Source organism: Mesoplodon bidens (genome assembly GCF_964165515.1).
Source record: "Mesoplodon bidens genome assembly, chromosome: 3".
In the NCBI taxonomy this organism is placed as follows: domain Eukaryota; kingdom Metazoa; phylum Chordata; class Mammalia; order Artiodactyla; family Ziphiidae; genus Mesoplodon; species Mesoplodon bidens.
This window is the reverse complement of record NC_138178.1, coordinates 149592751-149616538: the sequence shown is the minus strand read 5'-3', so window position 1 is coordinate 149616538 and position 23788 is coordinate 149592751. Positions and strand designations below refer to the sequence as shown.

The following is a 23788-nucleotide window of genomic DNA, read 5'->3' as shown; positions in this document are numbered from 1 at the left end:
ACGGGTTCGTGCCCCGGTCTGGGAGGATCCCACGTGCCGTGGAGCGGCTGGGCCTGTGGGCCATGGCCGCTGAGCCTGCGCGTCCGGGGCCTGTGCTCCGCAACGGGAGAGGCCACAGCAGTGAGAGGCCCGCGTACGGCAAAAAAAAAAAAAAAATCACGTAAGCCCTAGAATTGGAAAGCAAATGGTTCTGCCTGAGGGAACACCCTCTCCCACTGACTTTTTTTTTTTTTTTTTTCTTCCCTCCATGGAACAGAGCCTTGAACTTTGAAACCACAGTGCTTTGTTCCAGCATGGAAAGCAGCTTGGCACGTCCCTTTGTTGGAAGCTCCCCAGTTTGGATGGCAAAAACATCTTCTTCCAGAAAATTTCCCTTTGTTTATCCAGAGCTTCATGCCAGTGGTCACCTTTATGAAATCAAGTGAAGGTGCACTCGATGGCTGGCTGCAGGAATCTATCCTTCCTTGTCAGCTTTGCCCTGGTGCGGAAGCAGCACCTGGGGATTTCCAGGTGGCAGGAGAACGATGATCCCATAGGGTAGCCTTCTGGCCCCATTCTCCTTTCAACCAGTGGCAGAGGCTGCACCTGGTTGGTGCAATTGTGCAACCTGGTGTAAAGTCCATAGCTGCGGAGGTGGGGGTAGGACTCTAAGCTGGCTCAGCACTCTTATTGTGGCCTCTTGACTCTTTCTCGATTTCATTACCCTCTTCTCTATGGGCCCTCTCTCTCTTTTTCTTTCTCTCTCTCTCTCTCAGTTCTCATTTCCTCTGTCTCTGTCTCTCTTTCTCTCTCTTTCCTCCCTTCTCTCTGATGCCTTCATCCCTGTCAACCTCCACCTTCAGGGGTCCCAAACTCAGGGAACCATCGCTTATCAAATATCATGGCTTTGCCCCTAACTGCTAGCAGCAGGCAGCTCTGGCCCTTGTCTGCTTATCTGAGTGATTGTCTTCTCCACCAGTTGTCTGTTTCTCTAATCCATTTGGAATTGTGTGTAGAAACCAGGGAGAAAAAAATCCAAAACCAAACAAACAAAACCCCCCAAAAGGAGCTTTTCCATAGTGAGACTGACCCCTGGACTAAAATAGAAATGAAAAGAGACTTAGATTCTGCTCCCTTGAAAAGTGATATGATGAAAAGAGAGGAGTAGCAAAGAAAAGAGAACAAAAAGCACCAGCACACACTAGAGCCCAAGGCAAACCATACCACTCAGATATTGGGGCGTCACTCTGAGTCCATCATTTTCCGCTTCATCAGGATTTATAAAGGTTATTTTTGCCTGTAATATTCCTGTCGTCCTGGTCTTGCTCAAGTGGTTTTGCACAGATACCATCTGCACCACCTCCACAGCCAGCTACGCGTCGCAAAGCTGCAGACTCCCCGACCCCGGGGCTCTTGCTTTTTAAGAGAGGGCCTTGAGAGTGTTGGAGAAGCACATAACACAGGAAAGAAAAGAGAAGCTGGATGGAGTAATTACGTTACAAGATTACTTTGTGCACACAAAATCAAAACAAAATTATAACGTAGGGTTCAAGCATTAACTTTTCCAGTACTGCATGGGCTTCAATAACAAAATAGCCTTCTGTTGGATCAAAGAATGTTCCTTAAAACCTTCCTTCTTTAAGGTTTTCTCTCTTCTTACTGCGTTGTTCCACATATATATGGAATCTAAAAAAAAAAAAAAAAAGGTTCTGAAGAACCTAGGGGCAGGACAGGAATAAAGACGCAGACGTAGAGAATGCACTTGAGGACACAGGGAGTGGGAAGGGTAAGTTGGGACGAAGTGAGAGAGTGGCATGGACACATATACACTACCAAATGTAAAACAGATCACTAGTGGGAAGCAGCCGCATAGCACAGGGAGATCACCTCGGTGATCATCTCCTTTGTGACCACCTAGAGGGGTGGGATAGGGAGGGTGGGAGGGAGACACAAGAGGGAGGAGATATGGAGTTATATGTATATGTATAGTTGATTCACTTTGTTATAAAGCAGAAACTAACACACCATTGTAAAGCAATTATACTCCAATAAAGATGTTAAAAAAAAAAAAAAAAGAAAGAAAGAAAGAGCCCAGTAAGGAGAGTCTCAGCAAGCACCTGGGCAGATGGACAGCCTTGAAGAGTTGCTGTACCCTCTCATGCATGGGAGCAACCAAATGATTTCTGTGTCCCTGAGAGTAGCGGGGAAGTCACAGAGGGGCCCTCCAGACCTGAAGGAGTCATACAGCTGGGATCTAGGGACACCTCTGCAGCACCCTGCCTGGCTGATGTTCAAAGCCCAGTCCAAGTGACTGCCATCGCTGTGGGTGTCAGTGTGAGCAGACGGTACCAGGGACTATGCACCCCTAGTCCACTCCTTAAGTCCCCAAGAAAAGGAGGAAACAGAAATCCCCAAAGCCACTAATGGCATCTTCTCTATGCCAGGCACTTGTTCTAGGCACTTGTATTACAGCAATAAATAAAACATTAAAAAAAAAAAAGACTCTGCTCTTCTACTGCAGGGGGCACAGGTTCGATCCCTGGTCAGAGAACTAAGATCCCACATGCCGTGTGGTGTGGCCAAAAAATAAAATAAATAATAAAATGAAATAGAAGGAATAGCTGACCTTTGTGGCAGTTTTCCTGGTTTTATGATAGTAATTCGGTTGAGTTCCTGAACTTAGGTGACAAGTCCTCTTAGTGAGGCTGGCCTAATTCTATGTTCTCTATGGCACATAGTCACTATGGCTGTGCAAGAGCCATTATTACCCAAAGTACCATAGTAATGACCATGTCCTCCTATGACGTTATTGTTTCCTATCTTCCAGGACATTAATTGCCTTCTAACTTGCTCTAAAATTGGTAGGTAGGACACACTGCCAAGGTTAGAGAGAAGAAAGCTGCTGGTAATATATTAAAAAGCTGGGTAAAGGACGTACTGCTACCTCCTCCTTCTCATTGGAGGTTCTTCACATTTACATGTTACTTCTTTTGTTATGGGATGTTAGTTCAGGCTTGCCTTATGTCTTGGATTCCATCTTACCATGGTCAATGTCTGATCTTTCCTTCAACTGAATGATTCAGACATCTCTGAAGTTATTTTGGCTTTTCCACTTTCCTTTTACAGGCTTTTTATGAGTCATTGAATTGAAGGGGAGGTTATTTCTAACTTGGAAGGTGAGGATGAGAGAAGGGGGAGGAAAGTTCCGGAAAATAACTGGGAAAAGACACCTTATTGTTATGTAGAGTTACTGGAGGAATAATTTCCGCTTAGTTTGGTGAGAGAGGTATGTAGTTTATTTAAACCTGACTAAAAATATATGTTAGAAAATAGACAATTTTTTTTTGGATAATGAACCATGCAGTTTTAAACTCCCTGTAGCTTGCTGGAACAGGATAGAAGGGTAAATAGAAGAGATATGGAACAAAGAGTTAGTGGGAATAAGAAAGGGGCAAAGTCCAGATTCTTGGTGCCACAGAAAGTCCACAACCACTAAAGGGATGCTTAAGAGGGAAGTACCCTTGACCTGTCCCAGTCCATTCCTGAGTGTATGTTTCATGACCCACAGGTTTGTGTATGCTAGGTGGAGTTGTGAGGAAGGTACATTTAAATCTGATTTAGAAATTGAAAGAATAATTAGGCCAGCATTTTGCTCTTTAGGAGCAGGAAAAGGGGTGGAAATGAAAAAGAAATGCAAAAAACTAATGATGGATATATTTCTAGGAGCGCAAGAGTTTTTATAGCAACACCACATTTCTCAAAAGTGTCTACTGTGATTTGTACCCAAATGAGTAAAAATGCAATCATTTATTCTTGTGCATTGTGCCAATATGCGAAAGGAACTGCAGTCTTTCAATGGTCCTAATTTAGACTGCTTAGGAAGAGGAGAGGTTTAGAAAAAAAGACAAGTTTTTCAGTATCTGACACACAACTAGTAGGGCTATTTAAGAACTGCTGAGCATAAAAACCAAGTTGCGGGAGCCGAATTCTCTTGTTCAGAGCATCACAAGGGTAAAATATGGCCCATTTAGTCCAAACTTGCTGTTGGTTGCCTGGTCACTTCGCAGGAGCCAGCCAGGGGTGAGTCTGGAAGCTGGAGAACCCTCAACACGCCACTTCAATTTATTAACTGCAACCAAAGTGGGCTGACCTCTGCAAAATAAACGGTTGTACTTTTGCCCTTTAGCATGGAGACTTCTGGAAAGAACGTCAAGGAAACGGCATCTTAGGACCTCAAGAAGGGGAAATTTTAATCTGTATACTGCTTTTCTCTCAAGGGGTTGTAAATGATTTTTAAACACAACCTCTGATGTTGCTGTTTTGTAAGTACTACCCTCTGGGTAAGCTAGCAGTGATAAGCTTCTCCTTATAGGGAGGAAGTTGGAAAAAGGGACGAGTTTCCAGAGTCCACTCTACCACAAAGAGTTAACCCATCCCCTCGGACGTGAGCTTCTGCCCCTTGCTTTCTACTGCGCAACCTAACTGTGCCCAAGCTCGAACCAACCATGGCCATCGCAGCCTTTGCCAATTGACTTAACAGACACTTTCGGCAGCCTATCAGAACTTTGAACTGCCCAACCATCAACCAATTACAACTAAAGCTTGGTCTAGGACGCTCGAGGTCCGGGAGGGGGGGTAATACCGGGTCAGGAAAAGGGGTGGTAAGGAAGCTTTGACGGACGGGTAAACTAAACCAATAAGAGCAGAGAGATGCCGCCCCACTACCCAATGGAGAGATAGGAAGTGTGAAGCGGGGTGGGCCTGTTGTCATGGGGGAGGTGGTGGCGCTAGGTGGCTACTGGCGCCCGAGGTAGAGGCAGTGGCACTGGAGTTGGCCGGGGGCAGCGGCAGGTGGGTACTGGTAACGCGGACCTGAGGTCTGGGGGCGGTCGCGGGGCGGAAACTACAGCTCGGCGCTCCTGAGGCGGAAGCCAGCGGAAGGGGGCCTGGACTGCGGGCCGTGTCGGGCCCCGGTCGGGGCCAGGGCGGGGGCGGCGGCGGCGGCGGCGGCGGCGAGTTCGCGCTGACTGGGCTGGTGGGAGAGCAGCCCGGCTGTTGGCGGCGGAGTTCGTGGTGGCAAGGTAGGCTGGGGCCGGACCCAAGCGGGTCAGGCCGGGAGGTCCCTTGGGACGCTTAGCTGCGCGGGTCTGGGGCACTGCCCGGCGTCCGGTGTGTGAGGGGTAGGTCCTTGGGGAGACGGGGGTGTCTGGGGTCCCAGAGAAAGGGGTGACCCGGGGTGACCGGTTACGACCTGGTCCGCGGGCGGGGTGACTCGGGAATACCCAGGACAGCTTGGGTGCGAGGAGGAAGGGGAACCCGGGAAGCCCGGGAGCGGCCCGAGAGGAGAAAGCTGGGGGGCCGGGAGACTGGGAGTGGCCCGGGTCCGAGGGAGAAGGGAGGCCGCGGGCGGCCGGGGTCTCAGCGAGGGCGTCGAGGAAAGGCAGGGAGGCACCTGGGGATCCTCCTGAGAAAGGCGGCCATCCGAGAGAGGAGCGCTCTTGGGGTTCTTGCGGAGCTTTGGAGTGTCGGACCCGTGGAGACCTTGAACAGCTTGGGGAGGAGCGGGAGCGCCCTGCCCCCCACCGCTGGTCTGGGATGGGAAATCCAAGACTGGCCTGGGAACCCCTAGGTCTGAGGGTCCCCAGGAAACCAGGGTTTTGAAAAAAGTCCTGGAGTGGTAGCTCGGGCTTGAGACTGTGGTGAGGGGTTTAGCTGAGGAATGGAAGTTCTCTCAGTTGGAGATAAGTCAAGCAAAATGACACGGGGGTGGGCGGGAGAAGTTGTTTCCTTGTAGGAAGGGAGTGGGAGGTAGGGTGTAGTAGGAGGGAGCGAGAAAGTTGCTCAGGAAGAGACTAGTGGTCTTGTGGAAACTGGCCGGAACAGTAGATATGAGAAATTAGCATGGGGCCCTTAATAGGTTCTAAGGACTTCAGAAATAGTAGAACCTTCAGCTTCATAATATTAAGATGCCATCTAGGACCAGAGAAAGGGTTCTAAAAGCAAGGTTGTGACTTACATTCCAATGCTTTAGAAAAGAAATTTGTTTTAGGACGCGAGCAATAATGTTAGAAAATAAGGACATTGACAATATGGGTAATTTGAAAGGGGAAAAGGGGATAGCTGAACTAAAGGAGTGGGACCGGGGACTTAATCAGAAAGAAGAGAGGCATGAAGAGAACAGGCTTAACTTTCGCCAAATTAGAAATAAATTTGAATTCTAGTTCTACCACTTAGCTTTGACAACTTAACCTCTCTCTGTGTGGAAGTTTCATCTGTGTAATAGAGATAACAATACTTCCTACTTCTTAGGGTCGCTTTTTCACATGAGTTAATATCTGTGGAACTTTTAGAATAGTGACTGGCACAAAGTAAGCACTGTACTGGATTATTAAATGTGTAGAGAATAAAGTCCTGAATTCTTTAATGCGTTGTTCTCAAACTTTAACTTGAACCAGAATCACCTGGACGGCTTGCTAAAATGTAGAGTGCTGGCTCCACCCAGAGTTTCTGATTCAGTAGGTCTGGGATGGGGCCTGAGAGTTTGTATTTATCTCAGGTGATGGCTTATGTTGGTCAGGGGAACCACTTGCTTTGCTGAAAACAGTAATGATGTAGCAACCTTAAAAACTTGTCTACCCTGCTAGAGACAGGTAGAAGCAAATTGCAAAAAAAAGATCCTAATAATGTATAAGGGATGCCCTATTTTAAGCCTGTGTTTTTCAAACTGTGGATCATGATTTATTAGTAATTTATAAAATCAATTTAGTGGGTTAAATTGATTAAAAATAAAATAGAATAAAAATAAAATAAAATAGAATAGAGCAGAATAGACTACCATTGCACGTGGCAAGGAAAAATATTGTTTTGGGAAATTTTGCTCATACATGTGTGTACTAGGTCACAATGTAAAATGTATTTCTTATATTAAAAAGAGTTTGTAAAGCTGTTTTGAGCCATGCAGTGCAGCAAAAGCAGCCCTTCAGTAGGGACATCCAGGGACTGGGTTTATTGTTTATTTATTTTTCTTTTTGTGGTAATTTTATCAGGTGGTGATACATTCTATTAAATTTCTTCAGTTTCTGATTGGTTTCTCCTGTGTTTGCCTTATCATACATTGTGTTGCGCTTCTTTTTAAATACTGAGACTCTTTTAACATGAGGACTAAAGGGAATTTGAGGTAGAGAGGTGAAATTGAGTGGTGTTTCTCAGATGTGGTCCACTTTTGTTTCACTCATGCCCTCTTGTTCACCTTTTTTTTTTTTTTTTTTAACCAGTGCACTGTAAAGCACTGTCTGTATAAAACCTAAGTATACACAGATGTATTGACAGTAAACAACCAACACAAATAGACTGGTGTGAGAACAGTTCGTGTATAGGAAGTAAGCAAAAACCAAATAAGACACATTTCAAAAGAGAAAAGCAAAAGGGTGTTTCCTTTTTAGAGAGTAAGGAATTCTGAAGTTTTCATGGCCTTAATACAAAATATATAATATAAAAACATTTTTTTTTTTTTTTTTTTTTGCTGTACGTGGGCCTCTCACTGTTGTGGCCTCTCCCGTTGCGGAGCGCAGGCTCAACGGCCATGGCTCACGGGCCCAACCGCTCCGCGGCATGTGGGATCTTCCCAGACCGGGGCACGAACCCGTGTCCCCTGCATCGGCAGGCGGACTCTCAACCACTGCGCCACCAGGGAAGCCCCCTAAAAACATTTTTAAGAGAACCAGATATACTTGTGTATTTTAGATTTCTAGGTTTTTGAAGAGAGAAGACATAGTAATAATGCTCAGATGCACCTGGGTTAGAGTTTTAACTACAAAGTAAATAGTTTATTAAGCAGGAGCTTTTGTTTTGATGGTTTTCTCCCTTGAGAATGATATGGATGTGGCATAGAGTTGTAAATTTAACTTGTTTGAGGGACCCAAATGTAATCTATATACTTATTTTAAGCTATATTAAGAATATATATGTATGTTTTGTGCTGTTCTTCGTTTGATTTTTCTTCTATAAGACTAGATGGTTTATATTTAGAAAGAGTTGATTTATGTTTGTTTTAATGGACGTAAGGACAGAGAAAACAGTATTGAAAACTGAAAGAGAGTCTTATAGCTCTCTTTAAAATCTTTAATCTAGGGGATTTATAACCCTTTCATTAATGTTTTATGAAATTGTGAAGAAACTTTTGGAGTAGCTTTGCATCAGGATTTTTAGATTTTTTTTCTCTCAAAAATAATTTTTAGTTCTATTTCATGTTTTTATTATATTTTTACAAAATTTTAATTTTTGTTTGGAAGACTATAAAACATGTAATTATTTCATTTTTGAGTTGAAAAACATAAGCAGTCTTTTCATAAAACAAATTTACTAATTTTTTGTGACAAGGTTCCAAGGATGAAAGCTTTTGAATTCCTTGCTTTGAGTTAAATGAAGTATCCCTCCCACCAAAATGGTTGTTAAGTCATTGTACAGTTGATGGGCACTTTTGTACAGATCATTCAGTTCTTTTTTTTTTTTTTGCGGTACGCGGGCCTCTCACTGTTGTGGCCTCTCCCGCTGCGGAGCACAGGCTCCAGACGCGCAGGCTCAGCGGCCATGGCTCACGGGCCTAGCTGCTCCGCGGCATGTGAGATCTTCCTGGACTGGGGCACAAACCCGTGTCCCCTGCATCAGCAGGTGGACTCTCAACCACTGCGCCACCAGGGAAGCCCGATCATTCAGTTCTTTACTAACTGATGGAAGAATGTAAAATCTTAGTAATTGAGTGTGGGAAAAATATAAAATTCATTCATCATAATTGTGGACCTTAACTAGTTTGATTACTTACTTGCTTTTTAATGAATGGACTTTATTCAGTTGACTTATTATTCACCCATAATTTAATCATACTTATCTAGGAATAGCTCTGATTGCTCAACCGGTTTTACAGTGAGATTTGTTAATTTGTAGTTGAAAAAATGGTGGTTTTTAAATCCCAGAGAAACTGCTCCTGATGGTACAATTTAGTGAGGCTCATTTTCCAGTTTCAAAGATTATTCAGGTAAATGGTTTTTAAAAGTGGAAGTTCAATTAACACTAGTTCATTAAGTTTATTTTCTATTTCAGTAAAGTTTTGTCTTTTACACATTGCTTCTGATCTGCTTTCTCTGCTTCTTTCTCTTCAACTACTCATACAATAAATCCTAATGGAAATGTGCTGCCTGAAGATCTATTTCTGTGAAAGTACAAAACCCCAACGTCTGGTTTCTAGTTTGCTGGGAGAATTCCTTTTATCAGAAAAGGTCCCTTGGTAAACTTATTACCTTAAAAAAAGTCTTTTAATAGAGTAATTGGAAAGCTACGTGTTTGTTTTTTTTTTTTTTTTTTTTTTTTCTTTTTGCGGTACGCGGGCCTCTCACTGCTGTGGCCTCTCCCGTTGCGGAGCACAGGCTCCGGACGCGCAGGCCCAGCGGCCATGGCTCACGGGCCCAGCCGCTCCGCGGCATGTGGGATCCTCCCAGACCGGGGCACGAACCCGCGTCCCCTGCATCGGCAGGCGGACTCTCAACCACTGCGCCACCAGGGAGGCCCTACTACGTGTTTTTTTAAAAAAATAAATTTATTTATTTATTTTTGGCTGTGTTGGGTCTTCGTTTCTGTGCGAGGACTTTCTCCAGTTGCAGCGAGCGGGGGCCACTCTTCATCGCGGTGCACGGGCCTCTCACTGTTGCGGCCTCTCGTTGCGGAGCACAGGCTCCAGACCCGCAGGCTCAGTAGTTGTGGCTCACGGGCCCAGTTGCTCCGCGGCATGTGGGATCCTCCCAGACCAGGGCTTGAACCCGTGTCCCCTGCATTAGCAGGCGGATTCTCAACCACTGCACCACCAGGGAAGCCCGGAAAGCTACGTTTTATTTTGGACTTGCCAAAATACATGTATTGTGTTTAATAAATTTTGATTTCTATGGAATGGATCTTGAATTCTGCCAGTTTTTGAACTCTGATATATGTTTCCTTGGTGGGGCTAGGGAGAAAGGAAACAATTGTACTCCTTAAATTTTTTTTGCTATCTTATTTTTTATCTTGACATTATGATAAATCCTTTATTTGCAAAGAAATACAATTTTTTGAAAATAAAGAAAAATTTATTTGCAAAGAAAATTTATATTCAGTAATATAATGTATTGGAAATCTCATTATTAAAGATGGAAATTCTATATAAGGCTTTAGGATGTTTGTTCAGATATGAGACACAGGTACTGATAAATAGGATGTCATTATCCTATTGCCCTATATTTTTGAGAATATAAAATATGCACTTGTAAATCTTGGGGCAAAAGGTTTGAGACTAAGGGAGAATGAGGAGAATATTGATATGTTTGAGGAGGAGTCGGAGGATCTGCAGGAAGTATGTCTAGGGAAGTGAGCCTTTCTTGGCAGTTTTCCTGGAGTGACATATGTAAAGGAGGATGATCCTATTTGCAACATTCTCCAGGGACATATTTTTCGCTGTGCTTGTTAGAACTCTTTCTTTGTTGTGTTCCACTCAGGAAAGCATGTCAGAATACAAATGAATACACTGAGAATTGCTAGTCCTAGGATGGGAGCCTTTGCAGGGCCATGTGGATTTAGAAGGCTGGACACTTGTCTCTGCTTCTCCAGTTCTTGGGAATAGGTGCCCAACAATTTCAATTAGGCCAAGTCTTCCCAGTTGTCCTTTCTAATGGAGTCTGGGATTAGGCAGTAGGAAGAGACTCCCAGTCATCTTAAATGGATTAACCAAGGGGCTGCTTAATAATTAATGTTCAGTGACTTCCCTTTCTCTCTCTACTGAAACTCTGTTTCTCCCTACTTGCTTGCTGATACCTTACCTTCAGGATCAGAGTCTTGAGTTCTCTGATTACATAGCAAAATATTAATTGTGGTAACTTGTTTATATTAAGGTGGATATAGTTAATTAGGAAAATGATTATTATCCAGTTTTTTTCCAGTTTAGTTAGGGAGGAAGAGGGATTTAAAGCCGTAGAACACTGCTTGGCTCCTGAATAAAGGCAAAGTCAGGGAAGTCAGGAACACAGAAAAAAGCAAAATTTATATCTTTAAGATTGACTTCCTTTGACCTTAGAAAAGTAAAAGTGATGCTTTTGTCCTGGTCAGCTGTGCACAAGTACTCCATGGGTACCTTTCAATTGTGTCATGTGGTACTGCTTTGCATAATTTATAAGGGTTTATTTACTTAGTTATTTTTAATATAGCTGACTTTGTTATCAGGAATTTTAGCTCCCAGTATTATTTCATCAAGATAAACTTTTTTGTCAACCTGGAATCTCACGGAATCATAGAATAGCCTGATGATCACAGAAGTACATTTGTAACTAGCATATTATGAAATTGAAAAAAGCATCATTGTGTTCTGAGTAAGAATGATAGAATGGAAGAAAAGTCCAAGTTTTATCATTGTATGGCCATGTTTTTGAATCCTGGATCTGTCATTTACTAATTGAGTAATTGGGCAGTTTATTAAATCTCTTGTAGCGTCAGTTTTGTCATCTACAAAATAGAGCTTATCCTCCTTAACTAAGCTGAGAATTAAATGAAAAGCATTTTATGTAGTACCTTGCTTATAGTGGGCACTCAACACATGATGATGTTAAGTTTTTTTATTAGTAATTATAACAATATTAGACTTCTCTTTCTAGGAAGGGCTAATATCCCAGATACTGTGATTATAAGCAATGTGGCAGTTAGAAAAACTGGAATTGACTTTATTTATTTATTTTTAAATTAATTAATTTATTTTTGGCTGCGTTGGGTCTTCATTTAAAAACAGGGTCATCTTTTATTATTGAGTTATGAGTTGTGGAAAACCTTTATATATTCTGGATACAAGTCCCTCGTCAGATGTATGATTTGCAAATATTTTCTCCCAGTGTATGGCTTGTATTTTCACTTTCTTCCTTTCTTTTTTAAAAATTAATTAATTAATTTATCTTTGGCTGGGTTGGGTCTTCGTTGCTGCATGCAGGCTTTCTCTAGTTGCGGCGAGCTGGGGCTACTCTTTGTTGCTGTGTGCGGGCTTCTCATTGCGGTGGCTTCTCTTTTTGCGGAGCATGGGCTCTAGGTGTGCGGGCTTCAGTAGTTGTGGCACACGGGCTCTGTAGTTGTGGCTTGCAGGCTCTAGAGCGCAGGCTCAGTAGTTATGGCGCATGGGCTTAGTTGCTCCGCGGCATGTGGGATCTTTCTGGACCAGGGTTCGAACCTGTGTCCCCTGCACTGGCAGGCGGATTCTTAACCACTGCGCCATCAGGGAAGCCCCTATTTTCACATTCTTGATGCACAAAACTTTTTTTGAAGCATAAAACTTTTTCATTTTGGAGGCTTCCCTGGTGGCGCAGTGGTTGAGAGTCCGCCTGCAGATGCAGGGGACATGGGTTCGTGCCCCGGTCTGGGAAGATCCCACATGCTGCGGAGCAGCTGGGCCCGTGAGCCATGGCCGCTGAGCCTGCACGTCTGCAGCCTGTGCTCTGCAACGGGAGAGACCGCAAGAGTGAGAGGTCCGCGTACTGCAAAAAAAACCCCAAAAAAACAAAAAAAAACTTTTTCATTTTGATATAGCGCTATGTTTGTGCTTTTGGTATAATATTTAAGAAACAATTGCCTAATCCAAGGTCATGAATATTTATGCCTATGTTTTCTTCTAAGAGTTTATACAAATTTTAGTTCTTATGTTTAGTTCTTTGATCTATTTTGGGTTAATTTTTGTGTATGGTATGGAGAAGGGGCCCAATGTAATTCTTTTACATATGGTTATCCAGTTGTCTCAGCACCATTTGTTGAGACCATTACTTTTTGTTTATTGGCTTGTTAGAAAAGTTTAATAAAATTTTCTGCTTTGTTACTGATTCTTTGAAGTAGCATTTTGTTGGCCTTTTGGTCTAGTGTGGCAGTTGGGGTCATGGTGCTGAGGGAAACAGTTTAGAGTTGCAAGAATGGGTTATAAATGAACCCACTGATTTAAATATATGGTTGTCTAATTTCATCCTTACATTACTTTATACTTGAATACTAAATGAAGTTCAGCTGCCATTTTTCTGCCTACTGAGCAACCATGTCCCATAGTTCTGCAGAAGCTTCAGTGCTGGACCATTTAATGGAAATCAGGGTCAGATTTTTAAACATGTGACTTAAAAGAAGAAAAGCTTCTATTATGGCCCCTTTTCCTAGCCCTCCCCCCTTTTCCTTCTTTAACTCACCTATCCTATTACCTTTTTATCTTAAGAAGACTCTTCTTTTGGCTTATTAACAGATAGTCTTTTTCTGAAGGAAGATCAAATACTAAGACTTTTTTATTTTGAGTTGGAGATTGATTGAAGGAAATGTTTTATAGTGACGATTGAAAACATTATAGAGAAATTATAAGTATTTTTGTTGACCTTGGTAAATTTAAAATCCAGAATTAATATCAATAGTATCAAAGTTTCCTTTTCCATGTAATCCTAGTTGAAGGTTAGAAATAGCATGGTATTTTCCTTTCATTTAAAAATATTAAAAATACAGTTATTTTATAACTTGTGAGATTACTTAGCATTTTGAAAGAAACATTATTTATAGAACATTTAACTCCAAATTGGGCTTTTAACTTTTTTCCTATGTTTTTTTTTTTTTTTTTTTTTTTTTTTTTTTTTGTGGTACGCGGGCCTCTCACAGTTCTGGCCTCTCCCGTTGCGGAGCACAGGCTCCGGACGCGCAGGCTCAGCGGCCATGGCTCACGGGCCCAGCCGCTCCGCGGCATGTGGGATCTTCCCGGACCGGGGCACGAACCCGCGTCCCCTGCATCGGCAGGCGGACTCTCAACCACTGCGCCACCAGGGAAGCCCTTTTCCTATGTTTTAAGAGGCATTAATTATTCTCATTTGGAGGTCTTACAAGCAAAGGGAAAAGTATACATCTTTTACAGAGTATTTGAACTTTATGTGTCTCATCTCTGTTTGTAGAGTTCTGCTTCTTTAGAATATGAGGCCAGTACTTTGCCAAGAAAGAGCTAATTTCCTGGGAAATCAGATTGCTGGCTTGACTTCTTGCTGTGCCTTTCCCTTCTTTTGTCGCTTTGTAAAAGAGCTGAGCTCAGTCCTGTGGAAAATCACTAAATTATCTAATTATTTCCCCCGTTCAAATTAAATATGATTGATATATACTTGCACTGCAATGAATTCTGTTGGTTTTTCTTGTTATAGATTTGTTAGCATACCCTGAAGGACTTTGACTTCATTTGCTGTTCGTATCTGAAATAATATAATACTAATGGTGTGTTCCTTTAATGAATGTTCTTATTCTTTTGGTCTTTTTCTCCCCCTCCAGTAGACCTAGTTAGTGAGGGATATCACTTGTGTTCTTACAATAAAATCCAGACACTTGTGAAATATAGTACTAGTTTCTATGATGTTGGCCCCGAATTATTATTTTTAATGATGTTAACATTTATTGTCTTTAATTTTTCTCATTGCATATTTTACTGTATACATAATTTTGGAGCCTGCTTTTATTAACATACATTTTAATATCATTACAATTATTTGAAAACAGTTTAAAAGAGCTGAAGAATATTCCAATAATGGCTACATCATTTATACAACCAGTGTCCCTAGTGTTCACATTTAGATTGTTAATTTCCAATTATTATAAACAAAACTTTAGTGAATATGCGAAACCCAAATCTTTGTCCACATTTCTGTATTTTTTAAAAAATAAACTTATGGGCCTCCCTGGTGGCACAGTGGTTGAGAGTCCTCCTGCGCATGCAGGGGATACGGGTTCATGCCCCGGTCTGGGAGGATCCCATATGCCGCGGAGCTGCTGGGCCTGTGAGCCATGGCCGCTGGGCCTGCGCGTCCGGAGCCTGTGCTCCGCAACGGGAGAGGCCACAACAGTGAGAGGCCCGCGTACCGCAAAAAGAAAAAAAAAAAAAAGATAAAAAGAAAAAAAAATAAACTTATTTATTTATGGCTGCGTTGGGTCTAAGTTGCTGCCCGCGGGCTTTCTCTAGTTGCGGAGAGCGGGGGCTACTCTTCGCTGCGGTGCACTGGCTTCTCTTTGTTGTGGAGCACGGGCTCTAGGCGCACACTTCAGTAGTTGTGGCTCTCTGGGCTCTAGAGCGCAGGCTCAGTAGTTGTGGCTCACAGGCTTAGTTGCTCCGCGGAATGTGGGATCCTCCCAGACCAGGGCTCGAACCCGTGTACTCTGCATTGGCAGGCGGCTTCTTAACCACTGCGCCACCAGGGAAGTCCCACATTTCTGTATTTTTTTTTTTTTTTTTTTTTTTTTCTTTTTTTCTTTTTGCGGTATGTGGGCCTCTCACTGCTGTGGCCTCTCCCGTTGCGGAGCACAGGCTCTAGACGCGCAGGCCCAGCGGCCACGGCTCACGGGCCCAGCCGCTCCGCTGCATGTGGGATCCTCCCAGACCGGGGCACGAACCCGTATCCCCTGCATCGGCAGGCGGACTCTCAACCACTGCGCCACCAGGGAGGCCCCACATTTCTGTATTTTTAAGATAGATTCCTGTAAATGGAACTATCAAGTCAAGGTATACATTTCTTAGGGCTTTGAAGAGAGCAAAACATTGCACAGTTGCTCTCCAGAAAGGTTGTAGGACCAATTTACATTCCCATTAACGATACATAAGATTGAGGTATATACCTTTTAAAGTATTTTAAATATTTAAAAGTTAACATAAAGAGAAAATAGTAACTGATTTCTTCAATTTGAATTTATTCGAGCACTAACCAAATACTTTAAATGTGATCTTTAACCTTTAAGTATTTCCTTTAAGTTAAGTTACTGTTGTTTTTGAATTTCATATATATGCAGTAATATCATATGTACTCTTGGGACTTCCCTCGTGGTCCAGTGGTTGAGACTCTGCACTCCCAATGCAGGGGGCACGGTTCGAGGATCAAGGAACTAAGATCCTGCATGCTGCATGGTGTGGCCAAAAAACCCCCCAAAACCAAAAAAACAAACCAAAACCCCATATGTACTCTTTTTATCTGACTTCTTTTGTTTAACATGTTTTTGAGATTCATTTTGTTTTGTACACTTTTATTACTAAGGAAACCATAACCAATAGAAAATTACAGCAATGGTATGGCCTTTTAAATAAAATGCCATTAAAGCATTGTCTAAACCACAGTTTGTTAACTATTTAATTTACCTCAAGTCCAAGTTGTATCTCCCTAAGATACCATTTCCATCACAGTAGCCATTTTAAGCCAGTCTTATTTCTATACATGGGTAATTTCTGGAGAGAGCTCTCTACTCAGGATGAACATGCACCAGGAATGCATAAGAAAAAAAATATATATGTGCCAATACATTTAAGAGTTTCTGTGGGAGAATCATTTAATAAAACCCTGGGATTTATTTGCCTCTTAAAAGCACCAATTAAAAAATTTCTCAAAAGTTTATATTGTGGCAAGAAAACTCAAGTTAGTTACTAAACAAACAAAAAATAAGGTTATTTTCTGAATAAAAATTATCTTCAACTAGGGATTGTTTAAAATGCATTTTAAAATGAGAGAGAATTTGAAGAAAATAAAAATAAGACTTCTTCACTGAATAGTAAATTCAAAACATTTTTGTAAACACCAGATAACTTCCTAGATGGCATAGTATTCCATTTTATGAATATAATACACTTTGTTTTTCCATTCTCCTGTTGATAGACGTTTGCATTTTTTCTGTTTTTTTGTTTTTGTTTTTGTTTTTTTTTTGCCTGTTATGAATAAGACTCTGTAAGCATTCTTGTACAAGTCTTTTTAACATATGTTTCATTTCTCTTGGTCCAATACCTAGGAGTGGAATTGTTGGGTCACAGGGCAGATATATGTTTTTTATAAGCAATTGCTGAATGGTTCTCCAGTTGCTCTGTGTCTCTTTGCCGCCACTTGGGTTGTTAGTCTTTTTGACTTTTAGCCATTGTAGTGGGTGTAAAGTGATATCTTAGAATGGTTTTAATTTGCAATTTCCAGGTGACTAAAGATGTTGAGCACTTACTGATTTTTTTTTTTTTTTTGGTTAAAATCTTTTACAAAGGCAAATTTGCAGATTGATAGTAAATACCTTAACAGAAGGTTCAGTGTGTTTTATTACTGTATAATGGATCTAGACTTATCTTGATTTGTAAGGTCAGAGATTAATTTGTAATTAAAAGTAAAATGAAAAATATTTCAAGTATAAGATTTTTCAGAAGTTCCATATCATAGTGATAATTCATAGTGGTTTCTTGGAGTTAAGTAAACATTTGCTATTGATTAATATTTGTGAGAACTTTGATAAGTAAATGTTCAAAAGGAAGACTTCAGACTGTGTTGTAGAGCTGCTTTTTGAATTTTTGCAGTTGAATCATTGATTCAGGAACATTAATATTGCATGATCTGGCTCAAAAACTATTCTGTATTTGAGCCACACGTGAGAACTGGTAGTCTAGTAAGGGTATCAGGTAATAATAATAATACTGCCAACAGCTAACACTGTATTCCAGGCTTTGCTCGAAGTGCTTTACATGCACTAATTTAATCCTTACAATAATCTCTACGAGAGTAGGTACTGTTATTATCCTTACTTTCCAGTTGAGGAATCTGAAGCACAGAGGTTAAGCAGTTTGCCCCAAATCATAGAGCAAGTGATGGACTCATATTCTTACCCCTCAGTGCTAAAGTAATTGAATCAAATGCAGTCAATTTTGCATTCTTTATAGAATGTGTGGTAGTGGTGGTCAGAGTTTAAACTGGGATTTCTAAGTTTGCACATAGGCTGTCTACCAGTCTCTCTCCCTTCACTATCAATACTCCTGTCATGTTTCCTGGGGGGTGATATATGGAAGGAAAGTTTTATCTGAATTAACAGATGATGGAAACCCTAGTAACCTGAGATTGAGTGCTTTCCTAGAGAAGATGTCATTTCTCTCTATACCTTAATTGACTCTTGGAATCGGAGCATTTATTTTTGGACAGTCTTTAGTAGTGTTTGTTTAACTGGTCCTTGTGAAAATCTCTAAGTGTTAATGTTTAACATCCTCTGGAAACAAACTGAGTGAGATATGAGGTTGATGGAACTTGTGCCTGAAAAATGTTGGGCCTAATAACAGCACTATCTAAAATACTTAATGTTCATAGATATTTATGATGGGGAATCACAGTTCTTGACATTCTTTTCTTTCTTTCTGAAACCCCTGCATACTGACCCATGGAACACTTCTTTGTCATTAGTTTGGGTTTAGATAAGATTAATCTTTGAGGGGAGGACTATATTTTTTGGCTAATTTCCTTGAAAGAAGATTTGGAGATGGAAGAAAATGAAAGAAGTATCGGCTTTTTCCTTCACCACACCTTTTGTGGCTTCCTCCACTTCTGATTTGTGTCTGTTGATATGTTGATATCATGGGTAACTTGAAGTTGGGGTGGGTGGGAAGTGTTTTATGTGTATTAAATGAGGGAATGCCAATTCCCGAATGAATAAATCATGAGATACGAGTTTAATTCCTGTGCTGCCACACTCTGTGATTTGGCTAAATGTTTTAACTTCTCTGGGTCTTTGTTTCTTCTTTAATAAAGTAAAGACATTGGACTAGATCTTTAAAGTTTTTTTGATGCTGAAATATTTAAATTATTCTAAAAATTATAGTGAATAATACAATGAATATAATTCAGTTTTTCCATATAGAAAATAAGTAGTACTAACACCCCATTTATTGAGTAGCATCCATTCCTCACTGATCTATAGTGAGGATCTATTTTTTTTTTTGTTTGCACCACGTGGCTTGTGGGATCTTAGTTCCCCAACCAGGGATTGAACCCAGGCCCCCGGCAGTGAAAGCACCGAGTCCTAGCCACTGGACCGCCAGGGAATGCCCTACAGTGAGAATCTTAAGTCATATGTCATATTCTGTATACACATGGGCCTGTTTTTATGCTCTGTTTGCCTATCCATGAGGCAGTACTACACTGTCTTTATTTACTGTAGCTTTGTAATAAATTTAGATGTCTGGTATGGTGAGGCCCCATCCCCCACTTCATTAGTCTTTAAAATTATCTTGATTTTTCTTCTCTCTGTTAGCCTATAAAATTCTGTGATTTTGTGTGTAGTACTGTAATACTGCTTGGTAATCAATACTTCCTTATTGAATGAGTATAATGAACAACAGCCAGTTAAGCTCTATAAAGCTTATGGACAACAACGTGTCACAAGTTAATATCAGTAAAAATATGACTCTTGACTTTTGAGAATACCACTAAAATACTTGGCTTTTCCTTGTGGAAATGTTTAATTAAATTACTTTGAAATTTAAGCTGGGTGTAATATTAAATATCTTGAATGCTCCCCCCACTCCCTGCCCCATTCCATACTCTCTTTGATTACAGTTTTGGAAAGAGTAAGCAGGATTTTTGAAAAATTGTAGTTTAGACAAATAGTTTAAAACCACTTTAAAAGTCATGATAAATTTCACATGAAATTGATGAAACATGCTTTATGAGTACCTTTTACTTTAAAACTAGTTGTCTATATAAGCTCCATCATTTGGAATTTAGACCTGGAAAGGACATTAGTTTTCATTTACTTGAAAATATTTCATATTTTAATTTTAGAGTGTATAAAGTTGAGTTCTATATCACACTCACTGAAAGTTTTGTTTCCTATTTCCTAACTACCATTATCAAACATTGCAGTAGAACTCTGTAGTTCCTCATGTTCTAGCTGCATTGATTTTTATTAACCTCTTCTCCTTATATACTCTTTACTTTCTCCCTTTTTGTCTTTTCATTAAGGTTGTTTGGTCTGCTTTGAATACTTTTTCTTTGTTGTCCTTCCAAGCCATAATAGAACCATCTCCTTACATGAGGGCTTTCTTATTCATCACTTTCTCTACATTTTTTCTTTCTCTTTTGATTCTATAGCACTTTATACCAATGTTATATGGCATATTGTCTGCTTTGCATTATAGTTAAGTATACATTTTCCCCTCTAACTAGATTATGTACATACTGGGAACAGGATCCGTGTTACTTCGACTTATTCTTTGTAACTCCCACAGTTGCCTATCATAGTTTCTTGTGTGTAGTGTGTCCTTAGTGGTGTTTGAATTGAATTAATTTAATAATCTCTGCCTTCATGGAGCTTATGGAGTAGTGGAAGGTGATGTACAATAAGAAGATAAATAAATAGAAAAATTGCCATTTGAAAATATGTGATGAAAATAGTGAATAGTATGTTATGAGAGAATGGCAGGGGAACCAGTTTTTATCTTTTTGGCAAAGGCCACACTTAGGGTTGACATTTAAATTGATACGAAGAATTTGAAGGAGCCACCTTGAGGAGAGCTGGAGGTAGAGCATTTTTTGCATGTGGGAAGACTAAAGTAGGAAAGAGCTTGAATTTCTGAGGAACTGAAGTGAGGCTGGAGCTTAATGAGTGTGAGGAAGAATAGTTTTTAAGATGAAGTTAGATATAAAGAAGCCAGATTACAGAGTGCCTTGTAGATTGCTGTAGGGGATTTGGATTTGTTCTAAATGTAATGGGATGCCATTGAAGGATTTTAAGCAGAGGATAATATAAATATGATTTACATTTTAAAAAGATCATTATGGCTACTACCTAATAATCTGATTGTAGGGGTAGAGAGCAAGAGAGAAAAAGCAGGAAGAGCAATTTAGAAGGGAGGTGGAAGTAGAGATAGAAGTGGATGGATTTAAGATAACATTAGAATTTTCAAGATTTACTGATGGATTAGATGTGAAGGAGAAAAAGGAATCAAGGGTTATTTCAGATTACTGGCTTGGTATTTATTGAGATCTAGGAGGACTGAGGAATGAACTTTTTTTTTTTTTTTAAAGAGGGTGAGAATCATTGTTTTGGACCTCTAAATTTTCAAGAGACACCTAAATGATAATGTGATAATGTTGGGATATGGGAAGCTGGAGTTTAAGGAGAGGCACTGCTTGAAATTGTCATTATATAGATGGGATTGAGAGCCATGAGGAAAGGGTGAGATCAACTATCTGGTCCTCAGCTTGGAAGAACTCCAAATATAGCTGTCTGGTGAAGGAGGAAAAGTGACTTTTATGTAGGGGAAAACCAGGATTTGTCATGTCATGGAAACCAAGAGAGGAGGGAAGGTCAGTGCTCATTTGATTTACCAAAATGGAAATTATTGGTGATCCTGTGTTGGTTATTCTCTGTGTGTCCCTCCAGATTCATTTTTGCCCTTTTCTTCCCTGCTTTGTGCCTCAGAAGGCTGACCTCTGTTGATTACATGACTCAGGCTTCTTTGCCTTCTGACTTCAGGTTGCATTCAGCCAGTAGAGGTACAATTGACAGGAGATTGGACAGCAGAAGGAAAAATAGCATATTTATTCCCTTTCCTCCTTCCTGCCTGGCTGAAGTTTAGGCAAAGGTTGCATTTCTCTACCTGTACTTGCATGGTGCCTTTTCTGGTTCTGGTAACCTCAGGCTTCGCAAACGTGAAAGTTTGTACTCTTGTACCTTGTACGAGTTTAGAGGACTTAATAGCTTCCTGATTGCTGGTCCCTGAGATAAACATACACAGAGAGAGAGAGAGAGAGAGAGAGAGGGGGGGGGGTGGGGGAAGGGGAGGGGGAGAATCTCCTTAATCCTGCCCACACCTTTGTAAATAGTCTTTCCATTTAAACTCTATTTATCCCTTTAAGAGTGCCATCTGTTTAAGTCTGTTTAAAGGGCAGTTTCAGTAAATTTGTGGAGGCAGACCAGTTTGGAGCAGGTTGAATAGTGAATGGAAGATTAGGAATTAGAGATGGTGAGAGCTGATACTTTTTTGAGAAGTGTGGCTGTAAAGGGTAACTAAGAAATGGGGAGGAGGTGGAGCATAGCTGTGTAGGGAATGATAGGATACTTAAAAAAAAAAAATTTGTTATTTTTATTTATTTATTTATTTTGGCTGTGTTGGGTCTTCGTTGCTGCACTTGGGCTTTCTCTGGTTGTGGCGAGTGGGGGCTACTCTTCATGGCGGTGCGTGGGCTTCTCATTGCGGTGGCTTCTCTTGTTGCGGAGCACGGACTCTAGGTGTGCGAGCTCAGTAGTTGTGACTCGCGGGCTCTAGAGCACAGGCTCAGTAGTTGTGACTCGCGGGCTCTAGAGCACAGGCTCAGTAGTTGTGGCGCACGGGCTTAGTTGCTCCGCGGCATGTGGGATCTTCCCGGAACAGGGCTTGAACCTGTGTCCCCTGCATTGGCAGGCGGATTCTTAACCACTGTGCCACCAGAGAAGCCCCAGGAATGGTAGGATACTTTTAAAAATATATAAATATGGGAGATAATGGTACATCTTTACATGATAATGGGAATGATCTTGTAGAAGAGGAAAGATTGATGATACAGGAGAGAGAGAATTATGGAAGGAAGGAAATCTTTATGTGAAAGAGAAATAATACAGAGAGCAAACTCTAATAGTCAGTCACAGATACTCATTTTAAAGTGGAGGGAAAAGGAGATGACTGGTTCAGTTTGGGGGAATGTTACAGATTTGACTGTGGAAAGAACAGGAAGGTTTCCTCTGATGGCTTCCATTTTCTTAATGAAAGTGTCAAATTAAAAGAGTTGGGAGGGGGACTTCCCCAGTGGTTCAGTGGTTAAGAATCCGCCTGCCAATGCAGGGGACATGGGTTCAAGCCTTGGTCCAGGAAGATCCCACATGCCGTGGAGCAACTAAGCCTACGTGCCACAACTGCTGAGCCCGCGTGCCACAACTACTGAAGCCCGTGCGCCTAGAACCCGTGCTCAGCAACAGGAGAAGCCACTGCAATGAGAAGCCCATGCACCACAACGAAGAGTAGCCCCCGCTCGCCACAATTAGAGAAAGACTGCGCGCAGCAACGAAGACCCAATGCAGCCAAAAATAAATAAAATAAATTTAAAAAAAAGAGTTGGGAGGAAATGGAGAGGACGGGAGAGATGTTTAAGAACTGAGGATAAAGTATAAAGCAGCAACTACAGGGAAAGGGCAGATTCAAACAGTTGCTAATTGGGGGAGTGTAGGAATGCAGAAAGAAGCCACAGTGCAATGATGGGCAGAGTCCTGGTTCTTCCTCAGAGAATGTGCATCGCAATTTGATACATACATACCTCTGAGTTCCGTAGGAACTAAGGCCCCCCACCCAGGTGGAGTGTGGTAACTTCAGGCTAAGCATAAGCACGTGGACCCCAGACTTGTTGGAACCAGAGGCTGATGATTGAGATTCCTGGAACAACACCCTGTTACCTCATCACCAACCACTCAGAGGAAGGTCACACACCCTGCAGCCCTCCCTGCAAATTTTGCCTATAAAACTTCCTTCCTGAAAACCATCAGGGAGTTAGGGCCTTTTGAGCATGAGCCGCCCCATCCTCCTTGCTTGGTCCTTGCAATAAATTTTTCTTCACTCCAAACTCCAATATTTTGGTTTGTTTGGCCTCACTGTTTGTCAGGTGCACGAACTTGGTTGAAGTTGTTAAGTGTGAATTTATGACAATAACTATTCTGCCTGGATATGTTATTTTCTTCTTCAAGATTCCACTGCTCTGTTGCAGTCTTGGAGAAAGTTAGCTGGAGTTTTGCTAGGAGAGTGTGAAGGAGAGAGACATGGGAAACATTGGATTGAGTTCAAGGAGTGATTATATTGTTGGACTGTGAAATCTTAGTTGGATAAAAAAGAGAGGGACTTCCCTGGTGGTCCAGTGGTTAAGACTCTGCGCTTCCACTTCAGGGGGCACGGATTCGATTCCTGGTCAGGGAACTAAGATCCTGCATGCCATTTGGTGAGCCGCCCCCCCCC

At 41.4% G+C, this 23788-nt stretch overlaps 1 protein-coding gene across 6 annotated transcripts in view; it reads left to right on the top strand.

Moving 5' to 3' along the window:
- Positions 1 to 4747: 4747 nt before the first annotated feature.
- Positions 4748 to 23788, top strand: part of NUMB (NUMB endocytic adaptor protein) — a 173501-nt gene continuing 154460 nt past the window's right edge. For 5 of the 6 annotated variants that reach the window (XM_081229754.1, XM_081229756.1, XM_081229759.1 and 2 more), the window contains exon 1: positions 4748 to 4830. The gene's annotated coding sequence lies outside the window, so the exon portion shown is untranslated. Of the gene's footprint in view, positions 4831 to 4856; positions 5061 to 23788 lie in introns of those variants that run through there. The other variant, XM_081229755.1, reaches the window with a different exon arrangement.